A 12,653-nucleotide genomic window follows, 5' to 3' on the forward strand; every position below is an offset into this window, starting at 1 on the left:
AGCCTGGGAGTCGTTAATTATTTAACATTTTTATTACAGTCCTAACGTTTGATCCCTGTGATCACCTCAGTGCTTTATCGTGTTAAACAGCCAGACCTGTTGTTTTGCTTTTGTTTATAGCCCCATACCATAGCCACTCGAGTTCACCTCCAGAGTGTCAAAGATTCAAAGTGGTTACTGTTCCGGTTGTTGGGACAAATATGAGTTGTTTGATCACTTAAATAGAGGCGATTTACCGCAAACACAACTTGCTTTGATAATAAAACTAATTTGGGGGAAAAACCTGCATGCTATCATGTATTAGTATCCTATTATGTAAAAGCCCTAACCAGGAACAGATGTTTGAATACGCAATTAAATATGAACGTTATGTTGTAAACATGCTGGTATCTGCAGAAAATGAAACACTTCTTTATGCTTTTCAAAAGGAGAAATGTTCCCGAGTCGGTTTGAGTCTTAATAGGGACAGAAAAGCAGTTTGAGTGAGTGGCAAATCCTGCTTTAGAAAACTGCCTGCAGTATGGATTAAGACCTTATTACCTTCGGCTCCCTCCCATAGTTTGTTACGAGTTACTATCACAAGCACGGTGCATCAGACAACTACTTCATCACTCACTTTCAACACATATGTTTAGGTTGCAATGTTGTGAGGACGAGCATCCAGCCTGCAGCTAGACAGGCGAGTCATTATGTCCTTGACCCCGTTCTATCAAGACCGATTAGTGAAATCAGTGACAATTTCCAGGGACATTTAAAGGGAGACGGCCATGTTTTTTGGTTTATACATAAGTGCCACAATTTCCGTTTGCAGAGAGTCTGGGTTTTGTACCCTAACAAAGTTTCTGATGAGCGTTGTGATTTTCTGGTGTGGGGATTTTGGAACAGTTCCTTCTAATGAAAACAGACTGATCTTGACCATTGGGACTTTTAAAAAAGGTTATCTTGTTATATAATGCATATGCACTGATTGATCTGGTCTGAAAGAAAGGTTTTCTAGGGAATTGTAAATCTCAGGTTCGGTATTAAAATGTGTTCATAAATTAGTTCAACATGTATTGTAGATGTGTGAGTATTTGTGAAATACATTTTTTCACAGATTAAATTTTTGTTGTAAACTAAAATGTAAATCTTGGAATAAAGGATCTTGGCTTTTAGTATTTTTGGTAGTGGCTCAAACATCCAAAATTGGATATGGGGAAAAGGGGCCAGGCGTTCTTAATTCAATTGATTTCCACTTGATAGATGCTTTATTAGGACATTACCAATGTGCTTCCAATTGAATTCCACGGTTGTTAAGAAACTAAAAGTTCCACCCTTTAACAATCTTGATAAGAGGGATTCTTTGTTCCATCGTGCATTCTTTCCCAAACCCATAATCCCACATGCCCACACTGTTTCCTAAAACACAGAGTTCAAGCCTGCGCTCACCCAACGGTTTGAATCGATGTATAATACGTTCCATATAAAGATCGCTGTAATCTTCATCAGCCCAATAGCACTCAATAAAATGGAAAACTAAAAAAGCTTTAACTAACTGGACGCCTTTTAAATGGATCTTAAAACCATTTTCTTTAAATCTAGATTAAAGGTACATTCAACTCAATCACACTCAATAACCGTTTTTTTCTCGTTTTTCTTTAACGGGGGTCTTTCTTAAAGTTTTATTAGTGGGTTGCTCGGGGTGGTGTGGACGAAGGCATGGCGTAGGCCTTCTATTGAAGTTGAATGTTAACTGCCTGCTCTGAAGCAAGAGGCGTTCTGGTTGGGTAATGGCTGGGCTCTGTCTGACATCGGAGCGTACGGGCAGTGATTGATGGGCCATTTGAACTGAGAGCAACAGCTTCTCATCTGAAGACCCTACTTCATCTATCACACAGCACACGGCTGTCTTTGGCCGGCCAGTAGTAGGCCCCCGTATGCTCATGTTACTCCATATTCAAATGGTTACATGAGTCAAACCAGATTTGAGATCACAGGCAGTACCGTGAGGGCTGTTTTTTTAATAATCCAAACCCAAGCCTGTAAACGAAGTTAGTCGGTCAGTTGGTCATTCAGTCAGATAGACGGTTAGCTCATCTGTTGGATGGATGGTTGAGTAGTTTTGTAGAGCAACCGACTCCTCAGTCCATCTGTCTTGGTAAGTGAGTTAATTAGTAATGGTGATTCGTCATGGCAACCACCTGGACGCGTGCTTGTTCAGAGAGTGATGTCTCCTGGGAGCCCACTGCTATTAAGAGTCATAGGGCCGTCGTACAGCTGAGTCTCTTAACAGATGTACGAGAGATGATCGACAGCCTCAGCTCAGAGCTGCAGCCCACGGCCTGCACATGAACCGCACGCTGTCACACGGAGATGCATTTATGTATTGACCAGGTCCCCGAGATCTAACGGAGCTGCATCCATCTGGTGAACTGCAAAGCCACGGTGACAGGGCGGACATCTTGCTAACAGCGGCGAGTGATGATGCGGTGGAACCCGTGTCTTAAAACGTATAGCTCCCGACTTCACAGTGGGTAGAACTGTGGCTGGGTACGAACAGCAAATAACCAATTGATTTATTTTCTCAGGTTCAATTCTATGGAATTGTAAAAAAAAAAAAAAAAGTTTTCACTATTTATATGACTGTTGACAGAACTTCATATAAAAACGTCCCTGCTGCAGATGCAAGTTTAGATAAGGAATGCTATTGGAATGAGAGGGGAAATCATGGGCACGGCCAAAGCAAAGCAATGAAACACTGATTAACATGCGTGCTGCCGTCTCTTACTGGAATCATGAATACTAATCTTTCTGAGACCGCAACCTGTCAGTGTTACTCAAGGATGAGATAAAAATAAACAATGTCTTCCAAATGTATGGTTGCTTGGAAGCTCAGAGAAGCCCTGGTCCCTGACTGTGCACCAGGGCTTGTGTAGTTCTCCTCATAGTTATTTCGACAGGACGGCCTGAAAACTCTAAATTCAACCCAGATGCACTATCATCTTGGCCCCCATTTCATACCCATCTTTTGGGGGGCTTTTCTTGGCCCCAGAAGGAGTTCTTCATTGTGGTTAAAGGGCCCGTGGTTGTGAAGGCCTAGGGAGAGGAGACCTGCATGTGAGTTGGGATTTGTCTGGGAGCGGAGAGCTACGGTCTTTAAAAACGACCTTGTTGGTATCCAAGTATCATTCTTTACCTAAATATAATGTTTTACAAGTGGATTCTATACGTATACCCAACAATTATATATTTAAGTTGATATATTTAATTTAGCAATCTAGTCATGTGAGATACATTAGGAAATGCTTAACCAAAAACTTTAAAAGCAAGCAGATGGCTTTCAAGAGTTTTCTATGCATTTTCCAGTTGGACCAAATCCAAGTGGCAAATGTTTTTTTAAAAAAAGGAAGTATTAAGACGACATCCAGATATTTTTGAATGTTCTCATGGTTTTCTGTTAGTTACATAACATTGTCCCTTAAATGCACATTTTATTTTCAGTATATAGATGTCACTTTAAGCATTGTGGAATGTTTAAACAAATGCAATGTAATTGCATTAGCCAGCCTGGGGTTTATTATGGTGTCAGCAGTATACAACAGTGGATTGTTAAACGTTCTGTGATTGACCCTCCATATGTTATAAAGTGTTTGGAGCTCTAACACTCATGTCAGGAATCCCACTTGCCCCATACAAAAAATACAGACATTGCTGATTGGTTGGCGCTGTTAAACCTAAAAAAAACGGTCTCAAGTTAATAATCTATGATATGTGTCTCTCTCGCCTCTGACAGAGCATGGACCTGCTCATGTTACCAAACTAAACTAAATAGCTTTGGGTGTTGAAATAATAACTTACATTAGGCTACATTAATCACCTTACACTGTTTGATAAATGACACCCTATATGGTGTCATATTTATATGGGCATATAAAGCTTCGGTACTTCACAAAACTCATTCAGAGTGTTAAATAGCAAAGGAGAGCATACCGATTCTGTTTAGCGTCTATCAACGTATTTGACTTTTGAGAAATGGACGTCTGTGCTGCCATAAATCACCACATGACGATTTATTTCGCCCCTGACAGCCAGTAAACATTCAACTCTTTTTTTCCACTGAAAAGTGTTGCCAAAACACTGTTGCACTAATGGCATGACACTTTTCTGGATTTATTAAGTGAAACCAATCTGAAGAATGTTTGTCTTCTCTACTTTTCACTTAATTCACTTTAGTTGTTGTTTTTTTAAAAGGCTGTGCAGCAGAAATTGAGCTGTGTTAAACGAAGAAATGAAGTGACGGAAAGTCTCAAATGGATGCATTTGAATCTCAAATGTATGCAGTTGAGCACAATGCTGTTTAGTTTAAACAGTCTTGAAGAATGATATACATTTGAAATATATTTCACATTGAACTACTTTCATCATGTTCTCTTTCTTTTCAATCACTTTCATATTATCGTTCCCGAATTTAGAGGAAAAAAAACGAAACCCACATAATTTGATCAACGTTTGAAAAGAAGAAAAAAACAAGCGTTATGTCTGCGCTTATCAAAACCATGTGGAACATCTTTTTTATTCATTTCAGATGTTTGATAAATGGGTTGGACAACGTATGCCAGAGAGCACAGCAGGGCCTGTTTCTGATGGCTATCAGCGCATGGGTTTAAAGAAGCAGCAGCCATGGTAGCATTTAGCATGAAAGAGGGCTATTTTGTGGTTTATTATTTCCATTTCCTAAAGAGAGGGAGGGAGTTATTGAAGAATGATAGTGTTTTTTTCAGCACAGTATGTTTATATATTCGGAGGAAAATAATAGTTTGGTTTGAGAAACATAGCTGCCGTGCGTGTTTGTTGTTGTTGCTTACATTGTCAACAGCAGAGTTGTGCTTACTTAAGTTAGTTGAAATTAGGCAAAACCTTTTCGCATTTTTTACTCTCGCCAAGCTAAAGAGAGGCATAACATGGTTTATACAGTGTACACTTTGTTTCGGCATGTATTTCTATACATTTCTTGTATAAAGAACTATACTGGTTCTTGTTGTATACATTGGTTCTTCCTGTATATAATTGTTCTCGTTGTACGGTATATTCTGATTCTTGCTGTATAGGTGTTCAGTGGTTCTGGTTACACTGTTTTCCTTCTGTAAATACAGCAGAGTTCTGCTATGTATATACTGGTTATGTATATATACACACAGGTTGTTTCAATAGGAAGATAAGGTCCAGACCCTAGCCTACATCCAGGCTGTCAGTGGGGCGGAGGGGGATGTTTTGTTGGGAAGAGGGCAGGCGAGGGAGGGTCAAACGGGGCTTTGGCAGTATGACGGGGCCCCAAGCATCACATTTGGGTCCAATCAGCCTGGTGATGTTTTTGGCCATAATATACAAAACAGATGGACCAGTGATTGGCTGGCTACATCTCCAGAAAAACTTGTTGTGCAGTATAGCCAAACCAAAGAAATGCACAAAACACTTTGTTTTTATTCATTTGAAATATGAATTTGCTGCTGCCTTTGTAGTTGTACTGAATTGTTTGCCTGTTCTGGGATAGTGTGTACTTGAAACACAGGGCAAATACGCATAAACAATGACGGAAGTTTTATACTTTTATATAATACGTAATAAGATGAAACAATTTCTGCCTTATTATTATACAGCGTTCAGTTTCCGTCAAAGTGAGGTGCGTGACTCTGAAAGTGTAGCTTTGACATTATCCCGCTCTGCATCTCAGCGCTGGTATAACGAGCCTTGTTTACTGTCTGACTGCAGCATGTGTGGGCTGGCGTCGAAGCTAACACCACTAGCCACTCGCTAGTGTGTGTGTGTCTGACCCCCCTCCCCCTGACCCCCTCTTCACTGACCTGTTGACCTCTGTCGTAAGACTAGAGGGGGTACGGGGCTGAGCTGTGGAGGTGGTGGAGGTGGGGGTGGGGGCTAGCCAAAACCACAAGGTGAGATCACCAGGGCAGGTGATACCCCCCCCCCCCCCCCCTGCTGAGGATGATTGATGGGTCTGGCTGGGACGCCTAGGTAACCCCCTGTGGGGGTTTGGTCTACTCAGCAGGGGGGACATGGGAGCCGGGGGTGGGGGGGGGGTGGACACAGAGTCAAGACCTTGTCCCAGGTGATGGGGATTTATGCATCATCCCCCAAAGTTCAAATGGCGGCCTACTCAACGTACACTGCATCCATCCACAACGTGACAGTGACTCACAGAAACATACACACACAAACACACACACACACGCACATACGCAAACACTCCGGGAAACAAATATGCACAGACGTAGACAAAGGCACACATATTGATGCAATTATAATGATAAACACAGACACTGAGACACAAACACACAAAATCAATTACATTTTTCCAATTTCTCGCTCTTTCTTTCTCTCTCCTCAGCCTCATCTCATGCTATTTCAATCCTTTGTTTGGTTTCTATTTGTGTTGTGTTGAGCTTTACATTACATTTAATTTCAGTAATTTAGCAAATGCTTTCATCCAGAGCCACTGTTCTCCGTTAGACTGAGGGCAATCAATGCATACAACCAATATTGGAGCGAGTACGAGTACAACTTATGCATGGCCAGGTTTCTAAAAACAACAAGATTCAAACAATCACTGTAGGAATCAGAAGCAATGGCTAATATTTGTTTTTGTAATTTCTCAATTGCTCATGGGTCATTGCTACTTAAAAATGTCCACAAAAAATAATGTATTCAAGCACTACAACACTACTACAACAAATAGACAAGCGGTGGATCAGCGATGTTAGCTGTAGCACGGTGTGACACGCTGTGGTTGGTTGAACACCAGATCTTGCAGCTGCTGCCTTCTGAACTCTGAGCAGAGATTCTGCTCAGCGATGCGATGAACGATGCATACGATTGTTGCGACATGGTCAGCGAAAGTGATCCTAATGATGGCAAAACTGGAAGGGAGCAATGGATTAAAGGTTTGACTTTTAGAAGATTTGTCCTCGACAGTTCAGTGGAAACAGGTGATAGAGTTGAGCACATGCACCTCAAGGAAATCCCAATGCGGAGAGGTACAGTGAAATGCCAAGAACTGACCCCTGTGGCATACCGGTTTTCACCTGACTTGGACACCTCCACGGCCTCCAGTAGGATCCACCAGAGAGATGGGACTCCAACCACCTGTGATTACAGGACTGGCGATGCCGGGACAAGTGGATGTGATGGTTTACGGTGCTGAAGGCCACTGACAAATTGAACAGGTTATGAACTGGACCACCATTGACGCCTGACTGGTTGGGATCCAGCAGGTTATTTTGAAAGAGGACAGGATTCCGTTGTTGAGACAAACCACATTCACAAGTGTTCCGGAAAGAAAAAAAGAGAAAGAAGAAATATAATGGTCAGTAATTATATTCTTTTTTTAAGAGACAGTATTGTATAAAAAAAAACTGACGGCAATACAACCAACCCTCAAAATCCAACCACACAGACCAAGGCATTATCTGCTTGTTATCCACTGAATCCTGAGGATCCTCTTGGAACCACGAATTAAGTTCCCCAACCACAACCTTCTGACTGTCACATACTCTGAGCAAGTCGAGATATTAAAGAGCAAAGGTTCATCCACTGACCAATGAAATGTCTTTGGCCGAACTTGTGGTAATGGCATCATAGAGTCTGTGTTGGAAATGAAATGAAATGAGCAGCTGTAGCTGATTAGCAGATTAGCAGATCAAGTTCCTCTTCTTTCTTTTATGTATCTACCCTAACATTTTCTTAATAATATTGATTTTCCACTACCTTTAATAATAAACTTTCTATTTTATTTCTATATTTGGAATTATTTGGAAAGATTATCCCATATTGTAAGTTTAATGTCCCTAATTAAACTTGTTAATGTTTTCTTCAAGGCAAGTAGATAATCATGTAAATAGTGATAAATCATGTCTTCGCAGCTTTTCCTTTTGGCCGGATTCTTTGTTTGGTTTGAAAGACGAGATTTATGTCTTGAAATAAACAACTAAAATCTCACCAAGTTTACATTTAGCTAAATTGTCACTTATTGTTTAGCACTGCAGTCAATACACAAGCCATGCAACTCTTGTATCAAGCATGGAATAAAGTGGGATACTTGTATACTTCAATACATGTATAAAATGGATTCCTCATTTAAGGTGCATTTTAAAGGTTTTGTAGCACAGCACTGATCCAACACGGTATATTGTTAAAAACAGTGCAATTGCTATTATTATTAAGGGCTTCATAATACGGTCAGTGGCGAAAACGACTTCTGACTGAACTGATGCCAAAAATCTTTGTTTGAAATTAAGTATGATGATGAATTTTCATAACAAAACATACAGGGTTCCTCAATATATGTGAGGCCTTCGTGTGCATGTGTTTCACTTTGTGTGTGTGTGTGTGTGTGTGTGTGTGTGTGTGTGTGTGTGTGGTCGCCTGTGTGTGTGTGTGTGTGTGGCCGCCTGTGTGTGTGTGTGTGTGTGTGTGGCCGCCTGTGTGTGTGTGTGTGTGCGTGTGTGTGGCCGCCTGTGTGTGTGGGTGTGTGTGTGTGTGTGTGTGTAGTGAGGGGTCTCCTAATTGAGTGCAGGATAAAGAAGTATGTGGAGACCTCTCAGCAGGACCCAACAGGTTTATTGTTCTCTGCCCTGGGCTTGTTCCATCCACCAGCACACATACGTGTACACATGAGACTGTGTGTGTGTGTGTGTGTGTTTGTGCGTGTGCGTGAGTTTTTGTGAGTGTGTGTGCGTGTGTGTGTGTGCGGGAGTGTTCCTGTATGTACATACGTGTGCATATATGTCTGTTGGGGGTGGGGCTATAGTTTCGAGATGGGGGTTACCTCATGACTTTACTGTAAGGTATTTCCCCAATCTCCAAAAAAAAATCCCATGCATGTGCTGTTATCTGCTGGACCGAGGGGAAATTGAGTTGATGAGTGTCCGGTGATAATGTAGATAGTGTAAATGGGGCCCGACGTAGGTGTCAGGATTGGCGGGGATGGTGGTGTCTGTGTGTGTCTGTGTGTGTGTGTGTGTGTGTGTGTGTGTGTGTGTGTGTGTGTGTGTGTGTGTGTGTGTGTGTGTGCGCGTATGTATGCGCACTTGCGTGTGTTTGTGTGTGCGCATGTACTTGTGTGTTTGTGTGTGAGAAAGGGGGCATGGGATAATCAACAGGTCTGTGATTATCACATTATCAGGGGAACTTCTTTGGAGAAATTCATCATTCATCAAACTTGTCAGGGATATCAATATTTTTTAACATTCATTTTGTTCAGTATGTAAAATAATACTGTAAGTAAAGTGAAGGCCTTTTAAACATCAATAAGGTTCAGGGTACAGAGAGGTGAAAGCAATAATAGTGTGTAGCATTCCTTCTTCAGGACAACTGTCCCTCTAAAACAATCCCTGAGAACAACCTCTTATTGCGGGGTCCCGACTGTGAATGAATGCCAAATCTTTATTTAAACTTCGCCGTTGTCTGGTATTCTAGAGGTCACTGGGGGTCATTCTCCGGCCCACAGCCGCCATGGCTATAATTAAGAGGGCTGTTTTATCTTTTTCTAAATTCCCCTCATGAAGGTCTGAGAGTATTTTGAGAACACAAAATATCAAAAGGCAAATGATCCATGTCTTTGAACAAAGTAGCAATTATGTCATGTCACGAAGACTTTAAATGAACCCCAAAAAATACCCCAAATGTTTAAGTCCAGGAATTGCCATTTTAGTACATTGCTGTTTCCGATTCAAAGAATATTGCTGGAGTTGTTTGCTATTGTTTGTTTTTAGCGTCTTTAGGCTTTCAAGAAAGAAAAGTAGATTTGTACAAACACAAACAGAAGAAGTACAAACAGAGAAACATATTTATATACGTACTATTCAAGACACAAAAACATACAGGAAAGAAATGTCTCACTACATTTAATAAAAGACAGCTTAGCCTTAACATCCTCAAACAATACCATGATGGGTGCAACCTCAGTTCCCAAACCAGTCTCATAAAGGCCAGCCTAGAATGAAATATGAACATCAGTTGGAGATCCACTATGTCGATCAGTAGAAAGACAATTTAGCATTTCACATGAACAACACATGACAACAAGTTAATTACCAGGATCATTGGTTCATTGGTAATACCAGCTAGTTTGACGCTACATTAGTTGGGGCTCCTTCACATTGCGTCAAAGCTTAGCAGCAAGTCCGTCCTACACGTGGAATGTGGACAACACATGCTGGGCTCCTGGCTGCTCTGGTCCATAGGGTGGGGGGGGGTCTAGGTCAGTGGACAGACACCCCACTCATGGTAAGGAGACCTGCTCTTTGGTCTGAAACCGTAAAAAACAAGACAACAAAAGTACCTCTCTCACAGTGTGAGTTTTCCAGCAGCTCTAGTATCAGTCAAAGGTCAAAGTGCAAAGGGGGCATTTGTAGGCACCCCATTGGTTGGCTGTTTGGTCAATGGCTTCCTGCTAGTGTAAACCTTGGCCCCGTTGTTTCTGGAGGATGTCAGTGGGACTCGTCTTCCTCTGCGGTCGTCTCTGTGGTGATGGAGCTTTTATCAAGTGTGCGAGTGCCAAAATGGGTTTTTAGACACATAATCCTAAACAGAAAAAGGCAAACAGTTGCCACTCAGAGCCACATAGCGTGGATTCAATGCTTCTATTCAATTTATTAATTATAACTGGAAAAGTATAGGTCTGCTCTCAAGCCAATGTTAACAAAAACTTTTGTCCAACTCTAATGGGGTTGGCACTGGCACATCTGTCATGCACACTAGAACTCAACTGTCCCACTATTCTTTCAAGGGCCTTGCAATCTCTGGCGTAAACAGGATATGGAGACCTTCGTGTGTTCCCTTTTACACTCAAGTTATTCTTCGTGGTCCTTTTACTATTGGTTCTATTTATGCAGCTCGGATTTCTCTGAAGTCTAAGCTGGTCAAAGCCCCCATACTGGGTCAATTAGAGCCTGACGATTGGAACATTTCATAAATTATATCAAGCAAGGATAATCTATATGACTCTAATGAGAATAATTCCCCTCAAGATGGGATGAATGACTTCTTTCCCAACATAATTGAGGATAACAAGCTCGTTAGCAAATGCGCGCCCATGTGAAGGCGTGCCTTAGTGTTCTATGGTGGATTCTCTGTCGGAGGTCTCTGGGTACTGCAGGACAAATGGGGCCTTGACTGATCTTTACTCTCTTTTCCCAGATCCTCTCTTATGAATCTTTTCCAAAAGGTTTGTCTAAACTGGCTTTTTCTATGTCTTTTTTTGTTCTTTTCTATTAAAAACATTGAATCCCCTTTCATTATCTAAACTAAAACCATTCTGTGATTATGTCAACATGCCCAAGTGGGAGTGTATAACTTCCCAGACAATAGGAAGATGTTTGGTGCCTCGTCTGCGGGATAAGGTGCTAATCTAATCAGGACTAAAAGATCACATCACCTCTAATGATTTCCCCAGCAATCAATATCATTGTATATGCCATCTATATTGATGTAAGAATGCATATCCTAACATTTTAGTGGGATGACCTAAAAGGCTTAACAGGAAACGGGCAAAAATACATTAACTTTGATGGAAACCATTTGAAAATATTCTCACATCCAGAGATTTTTTTTTATAAAGGAAAACATGTATAACAAGTGATCAAAAACATATTGTGGCTAAACAAAGTCATGAGGGCTAACAGATTTGGGGAATGAAACGGCTAAAACGGGAGCTTGAAGTCACAATGTGTAACATTTCAACTGGCTCGTAGTTTAAAATACCCTGGAAATATCTGTAGTCAATGTTGATCGATTGTGACTTAAATAATAATAATAATAAATTCATATTTTTAATTCAAGATATTGTAAAGCCCCTACAGATAATCATGTGTTGGTCACTGAAAATGTGATATACACAACAGAACAAAACCTTAACTTGAAGTAAAAAATATAAGCAGCTATACTTTAAGCAGCCTAACCTTAAGATGCTTAAATTACAAAAACGCTTGACTTTTGATCAACTGAAATGTAAGATGAAGAAACATAAGCTGCTGGAATCTAAGATGTCTTTTTCCTTTTTTTTGAGCAGCTCATTTTAAGATGCCTCTTTTAAGCATCTAAATTTAAGTTTTTGATCCCCATTTTGGCCTCACTTGGCTTTGTATTCCATTCCATACTTAAAAAAAATACCATATTATAATTAAGTCCAAAATTTCAATGTTCCCTGCATTACCAAGTATAGAAAAAAAGAAAATTAACATTTTTATGATTCATTACTGTAATAGAACCGATCACGGCAATGGAGTTTTTCCATCCATAGGGATCCACTACTTCTCCTCACATCACAGAACGATCTCCATTCTTATTATATCGACAATTCCTCTCTCATTTGGTGATCAGGTTCTTCTGAACTTGAGTGAACACTAAGTAATTGGTTTTCACAGCAGCACTACCCCTCCGTCCTCGACAGAGAAGGGAAAAGGAGAAATGGTTGAAGGGGAATAAAGGAGGAAGGGATGAAAGGGAAGGGGGTTAGTGGGCTACAGATGGGCGGGTATAGGACCGAACCAAGGCTGAGGCCCATTTTCACACAGGGTTCTAATGAGAACCTGCTGGGGGTTCCTTTAGGTGCAGCAGGCCTTGGATCGGTTTACCTTTCTTCCCCCTCCCAACCAGACCCC

Source organism: Pollachius pollachius, assembly GCF_949987615.1.
Source record: "Pollachius pollachius genome assembly, chromosome: 2".
Taxonomy (NCBI): Eukaryota; Metazoa; Chordata; class Actinopteri; order Gadiformes; family Gadidae; genus Pollachius; species Pollachius pollachius.